The sequence below is a fragment of the Stegodyphus dumicola genome, chromosome 6, assembly GCF_044657685.1.
Source record: "Stegodyphus dumicola isolate Sdum_Otavi_A_Nest chromosome 6, ASM4465768v1".
NCBI lineage: Eukaryota > Metazoa > Arthropoda > Arachnida > Araneae > Eresidae > Stegodyphus > Stegodyphus dumicola.
Genome location: NC_140773.1, coordinates 48,775,142 through 48,797,688, shown reverse-complemented (window position 1 = coordinate 48,797,688; position 22,547 = coordinate 48,775,142). Strand labels below are relative to the sequence as shown.

The following is a 22,547-nucleotide window of genomic DNA, read 5'->3' as shown; positions in this document are numbered from 1 at the left end:
CCGTTCGCCGAAAGATGAGCCCTAAATCGGAGCTGCATTTAAAAAGTAACTATGAGAGTCTTTACTGTAAACGTGTCTCACAGCAACTATGAGACTCGTTTTCAAATCTGTAGATCGAATTACACTCGAGTGACTAATTACGGCAAACGAGACTAAGGCTATCTGCCTAAAAGTAGGGATGCTTTTGGAAATGAAAATTCATAAGGAGCATGCATGTACTTAATATTTTGTGTAAATGTTTAAGGAATAAACGAATAACTAACTTATTACAGCAAAACCGTGCAAGACTACTTTAAAAGGGATACCTTCATATAGGACTTCCTAAGAAGAACTGAGTCCTTTAAGATTGGGTTAAATCACAACCCAACTGCCCCGTTTTCGAGCTAGGAATGATACTGAAGACATCTCTATAATTAATTACATGCACGCTATCTTCCCTAAGATAAAAATCTGCACACTAAAATCTCAAAATTAGAATTGCTCGCATGTTTAAGCATTTCTATACTTATATAAAACAGCTCTCCAGTTCCATCTATACAAAACACCAGATATTTTAAGCAAAGTATCCTCATGAATGTTTACATTAACTTAGCAAAATTATTTCAGTTCAAACAACGGAAGGTAGATAATAGTTAAGTAAATAAAAATATTGAGTTTGCTTTAACAATTTTAACTTCCTTTTGGGAGGGAGGGGTTATTAGTAACAAAGCAATTCCACCTAACTCTAATTTTAAAGAAACTAAGATTTGCTGTGTCTTTCTAAAAAAAAGGTGGGAGAGAAAACAATTTATTTTTACTTGATTTCGTTGGATTCACACACAATTTATTTCTTTTCCCATAATGCCCAACATTTTCGGGGCAAAAACTAAAAGTTTAAAACGGATGCCTGCTTGCAAGCTGATAACGAAGTTTCGATTACAATTCTTTCTTTTCCTATCGTAGTCTGCTTTTGTTTCTAAAGAATGTTTTAATTTTTTATTTCGCCATTGGTGACATTCTTTGTTAAAAACGGAAAAAAGTTCAATTATTTGAATACCGATAACTAACCCTTGACTTAATAGTTTATTCAGAGAATAAGCGGCGTCCTATATGACCGGAAGTCCGCTAAATCGAATTTATGTTCCAAAAGATAAAAAGATATATATATTTTTTAATGCCCATTCAGTGTGCCATTTTGAAGGAGAACAAGCACATGCACCGTCTTTTACATATATAGCTGAAAGCATTGCATAAGAAATGAAAATGATTATCCAGATTCGAGAGCAAACATTTTTTTAAAATTATCTTTTATTAACTAAAAAATTATTATTTGTGTCCCCCCTTTTTTAGAACGCGGTTCTTCCCACTGTACATTTTGTCTTTTTGTTTATGGGTCATATTGTAGACACCAGGTCTCATCTTCCTCTATTATACACTTTAAAAAATTGTGCTGTTTAGTAATAAGCAAGTCTTCATAGAAAGCTTTTCTTCTTTTTGCTATTCTGCCAAAATCCGAAGTACAAACTTTCCTCATTTTCAGATTTTCAATTAAAGTCAACATACAGCTTTCATTGCTTATCCCAAGCATGTCTGAAAGTTGCTGAGTTGTTACACGTCTATCATCTTTTACCAAAGAATGAATTTTCCTCCCATTTTTCTGGTTTTTTGAAGGGCGCCCTATCTTTGCATTGCCTTCAATGCTTTCGCTTTCGCATTTTAAGCGGTTGTAACACTCATACACTTGTGTTCTTGATAATGATGCATTATCACATACTATTCGAACTAACTATGATTTCGGCAGCATATTTACCTAATTTGTAACAAAACTTAATGTTGCAGCGTTGTTCCATCTCGAAACAGGTTTTTTTTTTTTTTTTTTTTTTTTTTTTTTTGCAATGTTATCTCATAAAATGAAAATGATTCCGGCGTTTTTATATGCAAGCGAAATAATAATCAGTTTATGGTCTTTTAATTTTTCAGTTACTTTATTGGTGCACCTTGTAGTTAAAGGATATAGAATCAACCGAAAGCAAAGATATCACCATTTTATTCACTGCTGTGGACAATATATGTAAGTATAAACATCATAATCCTCCCTCATTGTTAATATATATATATATATACCTTTAATTAAGCAATCATTTATTTAATACTAAATAAATATGATTCATTGATAGGTTGAATTTTTTGTAACATCATGTCGGCATTCAAAACATTAATTAATGTGCAAACTTCCAATTAGGCATTGATCAGCAGCAACCTTCCTTCATATAAAACTCATTATAAAAGCATTAATTAATGTAACTAAAACACTGAAGACCACCTTCGCATTCATTATTCGTTAAGAGAAACAAATGCATCTTGAACAAAAAAAAAAAAAAAAAAAAAAAAAAATATTCAAGTTTTAATTACAAAATTTCTTAAGAAATATATTTCATCTGCCTGATGATACTCCCCATCCTCTCGAGATCATTTGTTTGCCTTATGGAAACTGAAGAACAAATAATAGCTATATTTACAAAGTTCACATTAAAGTAGAATTAGTACTGTAGTATCTTGTTATTTAACAAATAACTATATTTATTATTGAAGTGGCAACGCCATATTTGTATAATGTAATCGTTGCTCAGCAACGTAACAAATTGTTTAAAATTAGAATTCTAAAGTTTTACTAGCTAGTAGATACATGAAAAATTTGTAACTAAAAGACTGTATTCAAATTATCTATCTCCGTAAACTAAAAATAAAATTTATGTTTTACTAAGAAAATTATCTGTTATTTTGTCAATTACTGCAAAATACATTACAGTACATAGTATCAATTTCAGAATCATACATAATTTACAATAGCGATCTTCTTGCTAGACATCTTCGCTAAGAATGAAACGCGAGAATATTATACATAGTGCTTACAGAAACCCCTTACTCCGCTTTTATTTTCTCAACCCCGTTGCAACCGCATAACTTCCAGTCTCAAGAATGTTTTAACTGACACAAATATTCGTGTTCTGGCATTTTTAAGTTGAAATATATATAATATATATATATATATTTAAATTACGAAATATAACTTTTTACACGTTTCTCCAGTCACTATACTTATATTTAAGAAAAACTTGTACTCGTTATAAAAAAACAAAACAAGAAAAATGTGACTCCAGTGCGACATACATTGATTCACATATTTGATATTAAAATCGGGAATGATATTCGGGAGCCGTACTCGATATAAAGAGCTAAATGTTTGCATTTGTAAACTAAAATTTAGTAAAAAGATATCTGTTATTAAAAGATTATGTGAAGAGCATTTCTATGCAGATTATTGTGAAAATTATTGATCAACGTAATTTTTTACAAAGTGGAGAATTTTTTCAGAGAATCTTATAGAATTTGTATTTAGAAAACACTGGTATCCGTACTGCCAACATAGCCAGTTTGTTAACGCTAATTCAGAATGAAAAATATTTATACTTTAATGAATTTTTTACGATTATCAGATTATGATTCTAAATTAATAAAACTTGATGAAAATATTAAAAACCTAATTTTATGCTTTAAAAACTCATAAAATACTTGTGCAAAAATTCTTGCGGCATACCTAATGTAATAAAATATAAATAAAAAGAAGTAAATCAGAAAATAGTATCATTGAATGGCATTTAAGGGAGAAAAATCAACCTCGAATTATTCTAATTTATTTATTTATTAACCGAGTCCTGAATGGAAACTGAATATGACGTCAAAAATCGCAAATTTTGGAATTAAATAACTCAATAAATTTTTGTCGTATGGGAGTTAAACTTTTTGTATTTTATTTTTTTAACGAGTACAAAATTTTCCTAAACTTAAATACACGGACTGGAGGAAGGTATAAAAAATTTGGCATTTTATGCAAAATTATTATTTTATTTAATTTAAAAATACGAAAACACGATTCTTTGCGTCATTTAAAATATTTCTGTACTAGGAGCATATGTCTAAGACCAATGATTTCGAAAATAAAGGCCCGGTAAATAATTTTGTGGAGACGGTGTATGTCCTTTTCTCTCTCATCCTGAGAAGTTTTCTTCTTTGGCTTTCTTTAACTCTTACGCACTTTTTCTTCGTTTCGCACGACGTTCAATAAGGGTTGACCACTCTAATGTCATTCAGCAGAAAAGAGATAAGAGTTCCTTCTCTTAGCTGAGAGAACATGGGAGCTCGTTTTAGTTATTTTTCATCAAAGTAGGTGTCGCTGGTAGATGCAATCGATCATTCAGATTGTGGCATCTCTCTTAATTGCTTAGTGTCCCTGCCACAGGATTCAGTTTGCTTTTCAATGTAAATGAAAGAAACGATCCGACTTGGAAACCTGACCTCCAGCAAAAGTGGGTGGAAGCTTTGCTTATGGATTTCACACTGAATTTCAACCTTATCTTCCGCGGTACAAGATCGCCAAATGTCAGGTGATGGTAATAGCTTAGCGTTGACACGTATCACAAGATCGATGGGCTAAAGGGTCACACTCGAGGCTAGTTTCCCAGGGAAAGCCTAATTGGTCAGCGACCTGTAATGACCGAAGGACATTACAGACATCTTTAATTGGATCGCGTATTAACTATTGTCTTTTGTCCATACGTTTCAGAGGCGCTCTAGTTACCTCTGATTGACAGATTTGATAAGCTTTGTATTGACTTTAACTATTCAGTCAGGCAGAGACAAATTATGATTATAAAGGAATACATTTTAAAATATTAATTATATATTGTATTTTAACACAATGAAAGAAAAAGTTCTAAACTTACATTTATAAGTTACTGCTTAATTTATATATATGTATGTATATAATATTGTGGTAGGCAGGCACAGGAATGACGAAGCTTGGCATCAGAGACCTGGTATTGTTGTGGCTGAGTGTAAGGCGGTATTCAACAACGACAAAAAGAAGTTAGTTGTTTTGATGACACATCTTTATTCAATTCAAATGAATCATTTTTACTTTAGATGAAATTCTCCAAATTACATATCTAATAATGGTTTAAATTAAAATACGGTTAAACTTAGGATTTTGACGTCATAACTATTCTAACAAAAGGAAGAGTAATGGACAGAGCAGCGCAGAGTCTAGCAGTGATAGTATGAAGCAGTCTGACGAAAAAGGGCGCGAACTCTGTATTCATACTAATAGTTACATAAAATGTCAGAATGTTCTCGAAAGTACTGGTTTAGGGAGAAGATCCCGAAATTGCGGAAAATAAATTAGAAGTTGCCTGTTCACGTAGAGCAAAGCCATCGTATTTCTTATATTTTACATCTATATATGTACGAGTATACATATAGATGTAAAATGGTATCTATCTCTCTCTATATATATGTAATAAATTCAGGAGCAGGAATTTTGATGGCGTAGAAGTGTTGATCCATAATGGTTAGGAAATTGAAGGCGAAGGCAGATTAAATCTTCAGTTTTATTTTCAGCAATATGTTGCGGCTACACACAAGTCGGCACATTAAATGTGGCTGTTTCGAACGGCTTACATTTTTGATAGATTTGCAGCAAAAAATAAGAAGCAGACAGACTGCAGTCCAGCTAAGGCAAAGCGTAGACAGAAAGTGCGTAATGTTCAGGATGAAATCTGAAGTCAAACTGAGTTAGTTTGGGTTCTCAAAGCATTTTGATTGGATAGTTAATATTGCTGTAAAATTATTATTGGCTGCTTGAGTTTTAGTTCAATTTACATCACCAGAATTACGCAAGGGACATATGATATGGATTTTTCTCGAAATGACGCAGTGGAAATAGATGTTGCTATTTTTAGAATAGAGAAGGGAAATTAATTTACACTGCTAATTTAATCTTTTACATATTCTTTATTTTTCTTGTATATATGTATATATAGGAGTATATATTACAAATATATACAGGAGTATAGTATATACCAGGAGTATATATAGTATATATAGGAGTATATATTATTATATATTACAAAGATAGCAGCTTGACACTCAACTTTACCTACATAAGCGCCATCTATATAATTTGAAGAACACACTTACTTCTCTTTAACAACACTTTTGCAGACCCCAACACTCATATAGTAGGTAAGTTAGAATTAAAACTTACTATTTACTTGCTTTAAGTATTTAAAAAAAAATTATGTAGTATTTAACTATTTGCTAAATATGAAATTATATTTTTAAATATATATTTGTTTTTTAAAAATTGTGAATTAGTTCTTTTTGTTTCTTATTGGTTTATATGGATTATGTCTAATTCTTTTTTAGTTTCTTTTTATTGATATGCATATTCGTGTCGGGGAGGTTTCTGTAGACGAGGGTTTCTAGGATACATTGGTTTCTAGTTTGTTTTTTATTTTTTATAAAAAATTAATTTGTTTTTTATTTTTTATAAAAAATTAGTTTTTTAAGAAATTTAATTTTTTTAAAAAAATTTAATTTTGTACTTGACTTTACTTGCTTGTTTCTAAGGGGACTTCATTGGTATTTTCCTTTTGGAACTTTGTTCTTGAATTTAATTCTTGGGTGTTAATTTCTAAGGATACCACTTTATTGGTATTTCTTTTTACTTTTTACTTTTGGTTTTGACTTTTACCCTTGCCTGCATGAATGACGAAACACGAATCGAATGATTGGAGAGTTAGGTTTGGAGGCAACTTCCCATTGATAAGTCTGTCTCCTGCCTACTCAACAGTCATTCACTTATGAATTTTTTAAAAAATTGTTTAGTTTAATTTTAATTTGCTAAATTAGTGAATTTATTTTCATGGATTGTTTTTGCACTTGATTTGCTTATGCTTCTAAATTTAAATGATATAGTAGATTAGTTCGAGAATTAAATCTTTTATATGTTTGCACATTTTTTAAAAATTTTTTAAGAAATTTTTTTGGCTTTTTTTCTTTTTTAGGCTTTAAATTTGCTTTTTTACTTTTATACATACGTGTTTGTTAAAATTTAAATTTAAATTTGTTTAAATATATATAGGAGTATATATAGTTCGAACAGAGACTTGAGTATATTTCATGTTTGGTACTAAGAACTACATTAACTGTTTTCATTACTAGTTATCGAATTAATTGAGCATGCCTAAGCACACTAGGGCTGTTTGTCTGAGAGAAGCTTTCGTGAAGCAATTTTAAAATAGAAGGAAAAGAACAATTAATTAATAAGTCAGTACAAAAAGAAGTTTGCAGAGTTAAAGCACTTGATATGCTGAGGACATTCTCTAAGAAAGATAAATTAAGTTACCTAATATTTGAGGTAAACGTAATAAATGTGTGTCCTTTAAACACTAATTTAAAACAAACAATGTCATATGTCTTTAAAAATCAGTTTTTGACCCAGTCATCAAGTTCGTATCCTTCATCTTCTCTCAAATTATCTTCAATCCCTGTAACGGTATTCGATTCATAGACGAAGCCTTTCTTACACAATATCATTTACGTCTCTATTGGTGTTATTAGAAAAAATAAATGTTCTTTTGAAATCTTTTACAGTGACATGCCGGTACAGATATAATAGGTTTATGAAATGATGCAATATACAGAGAGTCCCAAAAGGTCAGTTACAAACTTTTAAGTACTGGTATCTCAAGACCATGATGAACAAACTTTACATAGAAAGTTGTGTCCGATACCGTCACTATACGCTGCTATAGGGTGATGTTCGCAAGCGTATTGGAGAGCGGAAACCGGGATCGTTTTAAGCGAGGATCCTGCAGAAGTTCATGCATCGGCTCAGTAACGGATAATCGGCCGATATTCGTTACGTTTATGAGGAAGTGGATGGAAATGGACAAGCCGCGTAACGCATGTACCGAGAGCGCTTTCCAAACAGACATCTATCAAATCATTGATTGTTCGGACAATTGCATAACAGTTTAAGTGAAACTGGAGCCTTCTGAGTAACCAGCCACTTCGATTGACAAGAATCCGGGAACAAGGATCACAACAATCGAACACGACTTTGGTGTACCTCGCTCCAGCGTTATACGCATACTGCAAGAGGATATACATGACATATCGTATGTAATTCTGAGGTTCCACTAGATTCAATGTTCAATTTTATACAGATTATGCACGATGTCAAACACATTTGATTTAGACCTGACTGTCTATTACTGCGTAAAATGGACTTCTGATGGCAATAAACTTCATGGAATACAGCGCATAGCGCAATGTTTTCCTAAACTGAATAAAAAAAATTAAAGCACTCTCAATTCATCACACATAACGCATATTTCACAGAAACCTCATGAAACCTCACCACTCATTCATGTAGAACCTACACATAAAAACGCAAAAAACCCTAAAATATCAATGATCATGCTTAATGCAAAGCTTCTGATCTTCATGACCTAACATCAGCAAAAAGTGTATAAAGATTTTAATGAGTTCAGCTACAGCCATGCCATAAAAATACTTAATATTTCTAATCAGACAGCTCATGATTTAAATGCATTTTTATTTAAATCAACCAGATTTAAAAGTATAAAAAATATTTTTAAGAACTGCATTACTCAACTAAGTAGCTGGAAAGGGCAATGGTACGCGTCGGAAAAGAAAACTGGTTATTTGGAGAACATAACTTTAAGAAAACAAATGTGTCTGAATATCGAGTTAAATGAAATCTTCACCGGCCATGATTGGTATCCAGCATATTTGAAAAAATTTGGCCTTCAAGACTACGACGTGTGCTTAATCTGTGCCGACCTGTGACGAATATCCTTGGTAAAGTACACTTCGTTCAGGCGTCCAGCCAGGGAGTGTGAGATACGTATAGTCTTGTTAATGATAAATTCAATTTTAAGAAACTTCTATTGAATTTGAAAATGTCAAAGAAAATTTTCACGTAAGTCATGGCTGTTGTCAGTTTGAATCGCGAGCCATTGGGGTTAGTGTCTGATTGTTGTTTGTGTTCAGTGCTTGTTTCCTTTTGTTTATTTATTTAATTATTTTTTAGCCAATTCGTTTATGGCCATAGAACGGGCTTATTGTTGTTAGATGGGCCGAGCTGCGCCCGTATGATTACTATTATTACATAAATTAATTCTGATGGTTCTTCGTAATGAAAAACGTTCCTTAGAAATTCATTCATGAAGGCATTCTACCTAAATCTCGATTCAGAAACATGAAAGACTATACTATACATGTAACCCGATTATTATTTAAAAACGTACCAGCGTACAAAATGACTTATTTATACATTTCCAAGTCCTTCAAAATGATATCCCTTTGAAAAAGCTTTCCTTCTATTTTGCAATATTCATTTGTAAAAGCAGCTGATTCGAAAGATGTGAATTTGATGCAATGAAAAACCTTAAAGTACTTGACACTAAAGCTGATGAATGGCCCGTGAGTCTTTGAGACAAATGGCTCATGTAAGTATAATATTTCAGCAAAAGAAGCACACAGAAACTTTTGGTAAGTATTTCGAAGACCACATTCACAATCAAGCAAGAAACGAAGTAACCACGCTCAGGTATGCGATACTATGATTGATCGTTAAATAATTGCAGTTCTAAAAGCTCTTTATCCTGCAAAATAAAAACTTGCTTTCTGGATTGCGAAAAATGCAAGGGTTAACGATATCGAAGAGGAAAATTCGAACAATAAGGCAAAAGTTGCATCGACCTATCCACTAATAAGCTGGTTCTATTTCTTTCGTTTATGCTAAAAAAAAAGTATAGCTAGTTAGATAGATGATTGATTATTTAGAAAACAACTGAAATAAGAACTCATTGTTTTAGTGTTTCCAATGAATCAAAACCGAAACCTATTTTTTTTATTTTCAAATGAATTAAAATAAAAAAAATAATGAAAAATATCTTAAATACGCCAGTTATGAAAGAAACCTGGGCAACACTATGAGGTCTAGCTCATGTATACGTTACTCTAACTAGTTTCTTTTTGTCTCAGGAGAATTTTTTTCTGCCATACAAAATTCAAAAGTGGACAAATACGCCCACAGATAAATAACAATAAAAGAAAAATTTATTGGCAACTAAATAACTTTTACGTATATAGGACACAACATTTAATGCTTCCTATTTTTAAAGTAGGATGACGCATTTATTATACATAACAACAAATACGACTGATACGCGTATCAGCGTTTTGGATTCGCAATAAAAAAAGTTTTGAGAAAATAAGTTTTTATTTAAAACTTCTAAAATAATTATTGAATTAGAAGTACAAAATCAATTTTACACATTAAGATTAAATGCAGCATACATATTAAGATAAATTAAACAAGAGATTAAATAATTCTTTTTACAAAATTCATCTACAATGGTCTACTCCGGAAATATAAATTATGGAAACTTCTCGCACTTAACAACTTACCATGATAGACAATCTTTGAACTGACATGGTTTGAAAAAATAAATTATTCCACAAAAATAGTGCCTCGGGCACAGGCACCTTTGTGACTGCGCCGTTCAATCCGAAGACATCCACAAGTTTTTCTTAAATGCTGCCCTACATTTAAAAAATTGTTTTTCAGTCTTTTCTTAGAGTTCAGCTTTTTAGTAAAATTACTTATACAGCCTTTATCTTGTTCTTTTTAACTTTATTTATTAAATGTCACAACGCATTTACATGATATTAAATTCAACAGCAAAGTCATGAAATATTTAAAAACTGCATAATATTTAAAAACTGGATATGTTTAGAACTCCGCATAGCGTGTTAAATGTTGCCATACATTTTTTACATTCACTGTACCTTTTCTTTTAAAAATAATACTATTTCGATAGCATTAACATTCACATTTAATTTTATTTGAAACCTGTTACAGACAAACAAGTGATTCGAACTAACAAGAGAAGGCCTACACAAACAGTAACCCTGGTGCTTTAAAATAAAAAAAAAATAATAAAATAAAATAAAAAAATTAAGTGTATTTCCAAAACCGCCTCCCAGAAGTGAGATTTGAACACAGCTTACGGCAACATTCTATGCAAATTTCTTTACTATTTTCAATGAACTGATGCCTATCTCGGAACGGGAAGAGTCACCAATAAAGGAAAACACATTTGTGATAGAAAACGCCAAGCCATTACGTAAGAAATAGCGAGATCACACCCTAATGTGATGTGATTCGATGTAAAAATAGTGTCGCATGAAGCTTCACGATGGGCTTGGCAAGCGATGTGTGCTGTCGAGTCAGATTTGAAGTTGAACTAAAAAAGATTAATAGGACAACAGAGTGAGCATACGAAGATCGAAACAAAAAAGTAATTTATAGTTCAATGCGTAATTGATTTGTCATTTAACGGTAAGAATTTTCAGAAAACGTCTCAGCTTATTTTCATCTTTAACTATTTAAAACTGGCAGCGTTAAAAGTGCTTTTACTTGCACTCTTTTCCCCATTCGAAAAATTAGTGATATTCAAGGCGGTTCCAGCAGAATTCTTTCAGAAGCTATATTAAATACATATACCGTTTTCACAAAATTTATTTCCGAAGTTGTTGGTCGTAGGCATAGTACTTCCTCGCCTGTTTTTTCCTTAGCCTTTTAGTACTGCCCTTAGCTTTTTTTTAGTGTTTTTCCCCTTAGCCTTTTAGTGCTAAGTTCTAAAAATTAAAAAAAAATAATAATAATAATAAAATCGCTGGATTTCCCTATCTTTAATGAGTTTGGAGAACGAGCTTCCTTAAATTGTAAAACAGGTTCGTCCACATAGTGATTGCTTTCGCCGTACTAACAAACACAAACCCATGCGAACCTACTTGCGAAGGTCACGGCGAACGTTTCCCTTCGAAAAGTTGTACTTTATGTCTGCTTATATAAGAACTGACCTATCACAGCGAAGCAAATACGAACTGACATTCAATCTGCGATTTCGCTGAGTTAGCAGCACACTCACCTTCTCTAATTATTTTTGGAAGATTTGAGGAAATAAGAAGTAAGGAGTAGCAAAGACAACAATAAGAGGCGGCGAGCTTCAATTAACATTACTATGTATTCTTATGAGAATGTAAGGTTTTTTAAATAAATAATCTTTTGATTAGAGATGGCCAAACCGCTCCTTTAAGGGATCAGATCGGAGCCGTTCGCTCACTGAAGTAAATCAGTTCTTTTTATCGATTCACCGCTAACTAACAATGACTTTAATGACTGCGCTCGGAACTGGCTTGGATCAAGAGCGGTATACAAAGATGGGGGAAAGCAGAAATAATTGAACAAGGAATGGGATCGCTGAAATCAACTCAACCAAACTGCTCACTCCTTGGGCTGATTTCTTTCAACTATACTTTTGAGATTCTCTTAAGGAGAAAAAAAAAAAAAAAAAAAAACCACTTTCCACATAGAGCAACAATACAATTCGGGTATAAAAAATGAAAAATGCTATAAGTTAAAAGAATAATTAAAATGAACTCACTTTTGCTAAAGATTACATTATTTAATTACTGTAATTGATATTTTGTTGCTACTACAAAACACAGAGTAAAAACAAATTTTTAGTTTGGAGGCAGATCCCAAAGAGCAGAAAATTGTCTGCTGAAAATACCGGCATTTTCCTTTTTTTTTTTTTTTTTTATTTATTATTATTATTTTCTTTTATCTAATTTGACCATATGATACCAAATTTCTAATTTGACCATATGACCATATGATACTATTCTTCTGTTCGGTAGGATCCACATTTTGTTCTGCAACCTTTAAAAAATACATTAGATAGAAAAATTCATGTTTATAAATATATACTAATTCTAAAGAAGCTTAAAGATAAATCCGCAGCTCTTGATTACAAGACGTTAGTAAAATAAGTAAATACAGATCATCGCACTACCAGATAGGGGGAACCCTTCATCCATTTGCAAACAGGGGTGGTCAGTTTCGCTGAGATGCGTTGGTTTGTTTAATGTTTTGCTTTTAAATACTAAACAGAAGCAAACCAAAAGCACATATGTATACATGCGTAACAACCATAAACACATAAAAAGTTGGTCAGAGATGTTTCCGGTAAATAATAGTACTTCTCTACATTAAGAGGAATAAAATTTTTTAATTACGAATCAAATTTTACGAATTTTGGCACGTTTCCTAACAACAGCCCTCAGTGAATTCTTAATGGACTGCTGTTCCGTTTTCGCCGGAGAGCTTATCATTTGTTCCGTAAAGTGAATTGGTTCTTTGAATCGGTTCCGGAGAGTATCGTCCAACTCTAAATTTGTTAATTACCTGTAGTTTATCCACGATTCCTTTTCATTCGTTACGTTCTTTCTATAACCGCGTCCTTCGGAAATGAAATTATTCGCATACTTTCTCCTCTCGATTTTTTAGGGTAAAATTAGTAAAAGAAAGGGGGATACGCGAGGAAATACGGTACTTTCAGTAACAAAAATGTTTTAAATGAAGCAAATATTCATGTTTCCATACTTTTAAGCTTAAAAAAAATAATTTTATATAATATACGAAATTTAACATTTTAGATGATCCTGCTGCCCGTATCCTTCCTTATACATGGGAAAATTTTGTACTCGTTATAAAAGGTACACTCGTACAAAAACATTAACCGGGATATTTAATTTCGAAATTTGTCATAGTTGACGTCATATTCAATTTGCATTGAATAGTCGGTTAAAAATAAATTAGGAGAATTTGAACTTGATTTTTTCCGTTTAGTATTCAGTCATATTTTTTTATGAATGACTAGTGTCTTTAGTTTAAAATTTTGTTCAATTTGGTAGGCGAATGAATGTTCACACAAGTAATTCATAAATTTTCAAAGTCTAAAATACGTTATTAATATTATTGTGAAGTTTTATTATTTAAGAATCATAATCGGTAATTATGTAAAAATTCATTAAAGTATAAAATTTTTCCTTTTTAATTAATGCTACCAAGTTGATTCTGCGTCGATACGGATGCCTGCCAGTATTTTCAAGAATACGAATTCTAAAAGATTCTCTAAATACGATCTCTACTTTGAAAAAAAAATATATTGATCAATATTTTTCGCAATAAAGTGAACAGAAATGCACTTCGTGTATTTTTTTATTATCAGAAACTTTTATATAAAAAATAATTTTAGTTCACAAATGCAAACATTTAGATCTTCAATTTGTGTACGGCCCCTAAATATGTTTCCCGAATTTAATATCAAATATTAATCGATCAGTGTTTGCTGTACGGTGTCAGAATCCTTGCACTTATTTTTTATAAAGAGCAAACATTTTCCTAAACATAAAGTATAGAGATGTGAAGAACGTATAAAAATTTAGATTTCATATATTGTACAAAATTATTTTTTACTAATTTAAGGCTACAAAAACATAAATCTTTGTGTCATTTAAAACATTCTTAAGCATAATATGCATAAAAATTTTGGATTTTTTATTCTTATATTATTTATTGAAAAATTATAATAATCATATTTTAAATTAAATTATGATTATTATAATTATGTTATTAAATTAATAACAAAAAATTTAAATCGTATGAACCTTTTGAATATCCATACTAACGGAAAGGCGAATTGATACAATTGATGAACGGAGTAGTTCAAATCTAATCGCTGTAGCGAAAACTCCGGATTAAACAACGGCGGATAGACCGGCTTTCGGATTAATCGGGTCTTGTATAAAATAACATAAGTTTGTTCATTTCAGAACAATGCAAAAATTACTATCACAAATCATTAGATCAATACAAAGTCTGGGGAAAACAGAAAAGAATAATAATAATAAAAAAAAAAAAAAAAATACGTAAGTTAAACAACAAGGATTGCAGACGAAATCTGCTAGCTAAAAAACGGCTAGGAAATCCTGTCTATTTTACTCGAGTTATAATGATATTGTATAATTTCTCTTAGTAAATATGGTTCTTTTATGCTATTATGCTATTGCATTTATTTTTTTTTAATTTCTAATAATATTTATTCTTCCGCTACTTATAATGCATTCTTTTTGTTTTGAATTAATTTACGTAACCATACAAAGTTTTTTCCTACAGATTAAAATGCTCGAAAATGCAAAGCTAGTGTTTTTTTCGTTAATTATAATATGGATTATTCCTTTATACTGTAGTTTCTTTAACTGCCCTCGGATTTCTTGCGATTTTGAGTTAACTGTGGATAGCAGCACAAGTATTGACCCGGTTGAGAGGGATTCGATTGTTGCATTTGTCGATTAAGATGTTTTTCTTATGATGGGAAGGGGAGCCCAGTCATCAGTCCTGGTTTAACCTATTCAATGATGGGATTCCAAAACTTCATAAACTGGTTCGCTGCGTAAATAAAGCGATTAAACTAGCTACTAAGTGGCAATAAATTGCATAAATAAATATATTGCAATTCAGTTTTATAAACCGGCTCACTGACCCATTAGTTCTGCCGATCAGGTGTGAACTGGCTGAGGTTTGAACTGGCTGATTACGGCAAAGCCTCGAGGGCTATCTGCCTAAGGTGAGGGATGCCTTCATGGAGGACTTTCTAAGGGAAACTGGCTCGTATACACATGAACCGGCTAAGGTTCGATATGATATACATGTGATGATGTTGCAGAAATATTGATCAATACTGAACGGAAAACTAGCCAGACGAAACAGATTCAATATTCCTTTTTATTTCATCTGGCATTTGTGGCCACACAATTTTGATTGCAATGCGGTAAAAAGAGAAGCAGTAAGCAGCAGTCTATCTTCGCTGAGAAGCAGAAGCAAAGTGCGTAGTTATTTAATATTGAAACTTATTAAGAGAAAGTTTTTCCAGTTAACTGACATTATGGAAACAAATTTTGCATTTCCATACAAAATTTATAATTATTTAAATACGAACATATGTATTTTAACTCAAGTATCGAAGAAATATTTAATAAATAACAGAATGAAACTTATTGCCATTATTCATTCTTAAGTTTTATCCCAGTTAAAAAGTTTTCTCTGAAAACTTAGAAAATTTTCATATTTTTTAAATTTTTATTTTAAATTAAAGGAAGTTATTAATTAAACATATTAGAATTATTTGAAAAAAATATCAGTCCCAAATATTATATTTAGCTGCCAATATCTTTGAATTACAAAGTGCAACTAACAAAAATGTCTTGCGGGCGTCAAACTTTAGATTTCAGACACAAAGTAAATATATATTTATTTTTTTTCTTTTGTGTTATTGCTTATATACGTCTTGGTAAATATTTAGCAAGCGAAGTTTTAAAGTTAGTTAAAAAAATTTTATTTTATGGGAAAAAAATATGATTTTACTAAAAAAATTCCGGTGAATCCTCGGGTTAATTAGATACGTCAAAAGCTGGTGAAATCAATGCCCGGACATGTGGAAGACGATTTAAAGGCACAAGTATTTTTTATTTTATCTTACATTTACATTATGTTATTTTACTATACGTTCAGATTAATTTGCACATTGTATTTATTACAGTTACAAAGCTTCCAAGAATCCATAGTTTACGTGCTACTTAGACCTACAGTGAAAGAGAAAAAAAAAAAAAAAAACTAAAAGCTTCGGCACTCCTTTTATGAGACAATTCGACATTCTCTGAGTCAATCAGGAAAAGGGATCAAACAAAGAAAAGAGTATTTTAATCAGGTTACTATTCTTCCCTCCTACAGTACCCACCCGGCCATTTTTTTCACAGTTTGAATGCATGTAACGAAACAGAACGAGTCTTCGTAGAGTTCAATTAATTTCAGAGTATGTCCCCTCCCCAACGCTCACATTTGAAAAGGGAAACATATTTCATCCCATGTCCTCGTTGCCATTCACGACGAATACAAAACGACGCGTGGGATGCGACATCTTAGAGCGCCGTGACTGACGTGCGCTTACGTTTTTCAATTAAAAATACTACGGGGGAAAAAACGGGAGTCATTTGTTCATTAAAGTCCCGAAACTTTAAAAAATTATTTTTCATCATTTTGATTTAAGAAAAAACATACACTCACTGTTCGAAAAATTGAAAGGAAATTAATAAAATTTTATGCATAAAATTTCTAAATAAAAAAAAAAAATACAAATTCTTTTAATATATTTTATCATGGATTTCGTCACTGTTTTTCAGCCACAATTGCATAAGAAACTGATAAAACATTATCTCGGGCGAGAAAGGGCGCAGACAAAAAAAAAAAAATGTGTGCCGTGAACACAGTCAGCTGATCAATGCTCATGTTTACAAAGTATATTAAGTGCCGCCATACATTTTTTTTTTCCGTATTTCCTATACTATTTATAATCCGGATATCATCAGTTGTAAAAAGTGTTATTGATTGGAATAGTAAAAAAAAAGTTCCTAATTTCTGGTTCATTTTTTTGCTCTTCTGGGATATTTATGCGCAAACTTTATACCGACTATTAACACACAAAAATACTAAATCAGTTATCCTAAAATACTGTAATATCAAAATGTTTAGTTAAATTATTCTTTGTTTTGAAGCTGTTTATAGAAACGATTTGTGAAGCAGTTTTAAATGGAATCCTAAGTTTTAAATTTTTTATTTTAAAAAAAGGTATTTTTATATATTTAAAACTGCTAATTTTAAGATTCTAGTAATGCGCTCTATACGGTGTTATAAGACTTATTATTATGTTCTAATTTTATGATTTGATTTCTGTGAACTGTTTAGAGTTTAGTTTTAAGGCATTAATGTAACTTACAAGTGTAATTTCTAAGTAATGTTTTCGAAAATGAGAGTAATTAAAAACAATTCTGACAAAGATCATTAAACAAGAAATTTTAGTTCGCTCTATGCGTGCGAGTTAACATCAATATTAACGCGTCAAAAAATTATTCGAGAGAGATCATTTGGGAATTGAAAAGAAGGACTGCGCGTTGGACAAGACACAGGTACTTTGGTTCGTCATTTTAATTTAAAGCATTATTCGAGTCGCTAGAGAATCGGGACCTTAATAGCTCAATAATAAAGTAATTAAGTAATAAAAGAGGAACTTTCAAATATAAGCAGAAAATTACGTGTAAAATTTGTTTCTTGAATATAGTGAAATATTTAACATTACATTTTCCTATACTAGTAATTAATTATAATAAAGGTAAAGAACTGCGTTTATTGTTTTTATTGCATGGTTTGTTACCCTTTAATAAACAAATCCAGTTTCAATTAAAAATTAAATATCCTACACCTATCTTTGCCCAAACACAAAAATATTTTGTTTCGGCAACACATTTCTTTTAAACCACTGAGTTAGATAATTAATTTATGCGAAATGAAATGACGTCCAAGCAGCTACAGAGATACAAGAGAAGTGCGCAGTTATCGAGTATGGAAGGTTTTGGTTTCGGTTAGGAAAGTTTCACTTCCGAATCACCTACGTCATTAAGCGTTAGGCAAGGTTTGCCATAGATTTATCTAGAAATGACGCAATCCAGAAATTATATTATTTTTTTAGAATGAAGAGGAAATACCCAGATTAAAAATGAGGAATGAAGCTATTATTAAATTAAATTATAAAGCTGATTTACATATTTTTATCTTACATTTATACATATATTTATATACTTCTGGTGCGGCCGATTGGAACCAAAATGCGAGGTGCATATCTGCATGTTATAGCAGTCCCATATACAACATTTCAACGATCTGAGGCTACTCGTGTGTCATTCGCACTCGTGTACAACAGTGTTATTCGCATTTTGCGCATGCGCATTTTGCTAACAGGTGGCGCCCGTATGAGCTACAGATGTTGCAGCATCTGACAGAGGACGATCCTGACGGTAGGGCAGAGTTCAGTGTTTGGGCACTGAACGTTTGTTTTTGTTAGTTCCATCCTTATTTCAGTAGGACTGCAAAATTCAAGGTATGGAGAACTCATGGCCTTTTGCAGGATTCAGAGTAACATGATTGTTGGTCTTTTTTTTGAGAGAAACTTTCAACGCGAGGGGTTATCTCGGTATCTTGAAAAATGACATCTTTATATCAATTTCGGACGAAAGTGTGAACTTCCCTGAGTTCTTCCACCAAGACGGGGCATCACCGCATTACGGCATTGAAGTGTGTTAATGGTTGGCTCAACAGTTTCCTGGGGATTGAATCGGTCGACGTGTCCGGCGAAGTCGCCATACAGTCCACCACACATCATGCCATTGAATTTTTACCTCTGGTGCCACATAAAATCGATTGTGTACCAAAAGAACATTCATAACGTGGATCATTTTAAAAGCCGAAGTTTGCAAACAAATAACATGAGAAACTTTGTTACGTGTTCTTCAAACTTGGTTAAAGTGACAGACATTGCATTTGGACATGGAAGGAAACGTATTATTCAACTGTATCATATAATACCATCTGCAAAAAGAAAATAAACACTAATAATAGTTTTCATCGTTTTATAACTCGCCCGGTACCGTAGTTTCCAACTATGAATCCACTTTAATATGTAAATTTAAGATTTGTTGTCCACTTCCCTCAACCACTACCACTACCCACATACACAATTTCTAATTTGTATGTTAAGCTTTTAATAAAAAGGTTACTTATAAAACATTTTGGAACTTTGCAGTACTTTCGAAGACGGAAGGATAATTCGCTTGTCAATCTAAGCTCGTTTTAAAGGAATTCAAATTGGATTTAGATAGGATAGAACCCTACAAGGTAATAATAAATTCCATTTGCATAAAATTAATCAAGTTCATACCGTGTACTAATCATAGGGTATAAATGAGTTGCTATGAGTAGCTGCATTTAGTGTTTCATGTGATTAGTTTGACTACTCAATTAAATTCAGCATCGAATTAAAACATTAAAAGTGTACTTAAAGTTTACAATGTTGCACAAAATATAATGAAAGCAACTTAAAGTACTGCATGTTCTGCATGTACTGCAAGAAAACAATATAAACACGCGAATAATCGCGACATCACTTTGAAGTGCTCTATGTTGTTTTTCATAATATTTCATACAATACTGTACATCAGTGTTCCTCAACACAATTTATTCGTAGGACCGATAAAATATTTGAGTATTTTATTGCGGACCGGTAAGGTTAGTAAATTGAACTACTGGCATAATCTTTATATATACAAAATTGTGGAACTTAACCATTGGAAGGACCGACGAATGATCTTTGAAACACTGCTATAAATAATTACACAGTAAAACTCGGATGAAGGGTCTCTACTTATGTCGAAAGTATTTCCAAGAAGCAAAGAAAAATTCATAACAATTCTGTAGTATTCTCCTCCACTTAAAGGACGAATGCGATGGAAGGGACCCAGTTGCCAAATCAGGTGATAACGAATTATAGTTCGCTACATTTTATCCGTGCTCAATGTAAAACCTATTTATAATTTTAAGAAGTCTAGGAAAATGTATAATTCAGCGATGCCCTCATCAGGATTCAAACTTCGTATCTTCAGAATATTGACTGGAGGTGCTACAAATTACGCCACAATGGCACACGGTAAGGTAGGTGGAATTTGCTTATACTTTGAGAAAAATTTGAAATCACCTTTTGTATATTATAAGTACATTTTAATACAGCTATATTCTTATACTCTCTCGCGAACATATCTATTTTCCACCTTAAGAAAATCATTTTAATATTGCTTTGTTATCAGTATATGAATATGCTGATTAGTAAATACATATTTTATCATTCTTGATTTCAAGCGTTGATACTAATAACATTCGTGGCAATTTTCGCCATATAAACCAATATTTCTGTGTGCACACAGCTTGGCTATTCATTTTATAAACTTTCGATACGATTAACACGTTACATTACTTTTCGATATCGTAATTTGGATTTCTTTTTCTTCGCAATTTTCTGTCTTATCTCTTACTTTATTTTAAGAATAAATCATTTGATACATACTATACATAAAATATACATAAATCCCGTACTTATTATAAGCTTCTGCTCAGCACACTCTCAATATTTAATACCATCGAGAATTAAAACTTAAACACGGATTTCTGCTAGCGCTTGGCTTTTCTGCTAGCCAAGTAAGCTCCGCGTACTTCAATAAAATCAACTATAATTCCCATTTCCCTTCTTTCGAATTATTTCAAAGCTTATTTCTCTAGGAACAATTTTCAGAATGTTTCTAAAGCTCGAATTTAAAATGCATAATCCTAACTTATTCTAAAGTGTAATAAAAGTAATTTTCTAAAATTACTGTTATTATTTTGGATTGTAACCAGCAAATACGAACTGTAAACATTCGGTCCATTTATGAAAGCTGCCAAAATGCGTACATAGGGATAAATATTCCCTGGAAGTTGTAGCAAGATAATAACAACATAATACTATAATTATAAGATGACAAAATAATATCCGATTAACATAATAAGAAAGTAAGATTATTAGCAATAATAAAGAAACATAATTTACGATTCTTATTAATATAAAAACTTATGATAATTTTTTATATCCGAATTTAAAAAATAATTTTTTATATTAAAATGTATAGAATTTTTAAAAATATTATCGTCAATATTATTTTTAACATTATACAGTTAGATTAAATTATAAACTATGTATTATAAAATGCAATTTTTATTGCATTTTCTACAGAGCTTGATGTAATAAAGCTGCTGCTCAAAATTTAAAAAGTCCCTGTTTCATTACTTATTCGGAATTAGTCAATTTGTCCAGTTTCATAGTCTGCAACAGATTTTTAAAATGTCAAAAAAGAAGAGAGTAATGCGAAAGAGAAAGGATGGAGAACGAAATGAAAGAAAGAAAAATTAAATTCAAAATATTTATAGGAACAATCTTTCTGTTTAACCTAGTTTATGCAGTCGTTATTCTTTAAAATTTGCTCAGAATAATATAAACATAAAATGTTTCTTTCACAAATTTACTCATTTATTAGCGGCTGGAAATAATTCATTAAATTATAACAAAATGTATTGTATCTTTTCAGAAAAAAAAAAGATTTCTTTTTTGGGATTTGCAACTCTGTAGTAAAAATTTCGATATATTTTCCATCAGTTTTGACACTTTGTTTAAGATAATTTTAATATAAATTAATAGATAACAAAGTATTCTTTTTTAATCAATTAAATATGCCATTATATATAATTACAAGTAAAGAAAGTAATTTGTGGAGGGAAAAAAAAAGAAAAAAAAAAAAGATGCTTTCACCACTCACCTTTCTCAGCAGAAGCTTTCAAAACGACCGGTGGAATAAATCCATCCCGCTCTTTCCGTTGAAACAAGTACTACTCTCACCGAAAGACAAAAACCGGTGCACTGCTCGGACGCTGTCTCTCGCGCGAACTGTAACCGTGTGTGGTTCATCTCAGGTGCGTTCTCGACCACCATCCTCGGCAAGACGGACGAGTAATTTGAATTTTTTCCCCCTTCGTGGGATTTTTTCCCTACGCTAAGTTTCGTAACGGATTTTTTTTCGCCTTCAGCGGTCAGTCGTTCGCTGAGTTTTTCAATTCGTTTTTACTCTCATTTTTTGCCTTCCGGCGGCGGCGGAATTTTCTATAGTGCAAGCATTACTACTTTATTTATTTCTTGATTATTTTTTTTTTGCGTGTAACAACTTTGCAAAAGGGTAGGCGAGCTCACTTTTCTTTCGGAAAGAAGTTCTAATAATGTAACGGACAAAAGAAGTGCTTTACATGCATAACAGGATTT

At 31.7% G+C, this 22,547-nt stretch overlaps 1 protein-coding gene across 1 annotated transcript in view; it reads right to left on the bottom strand.

Annotated features, from left to right (window-relative positions):
* The window catches only part of LOC118198951 (uncharacterized), a 212,922-nt gene extending 190,714 nt beyond the window's left edge, over positions 1-22,208 (bottom strand). The window contains exon 1 of the mRNA XM_085818294.1: positions 22,051-22,208. The gene's annotated coding sequence lies outside the window, so the exon portion shown is untranslated. The remainder of the gene's footprint in view (positions 1-22,050) is intronic.
* Between the last annotated feature and the right edge of the window lie 339 nt (positions 22,209-22,547).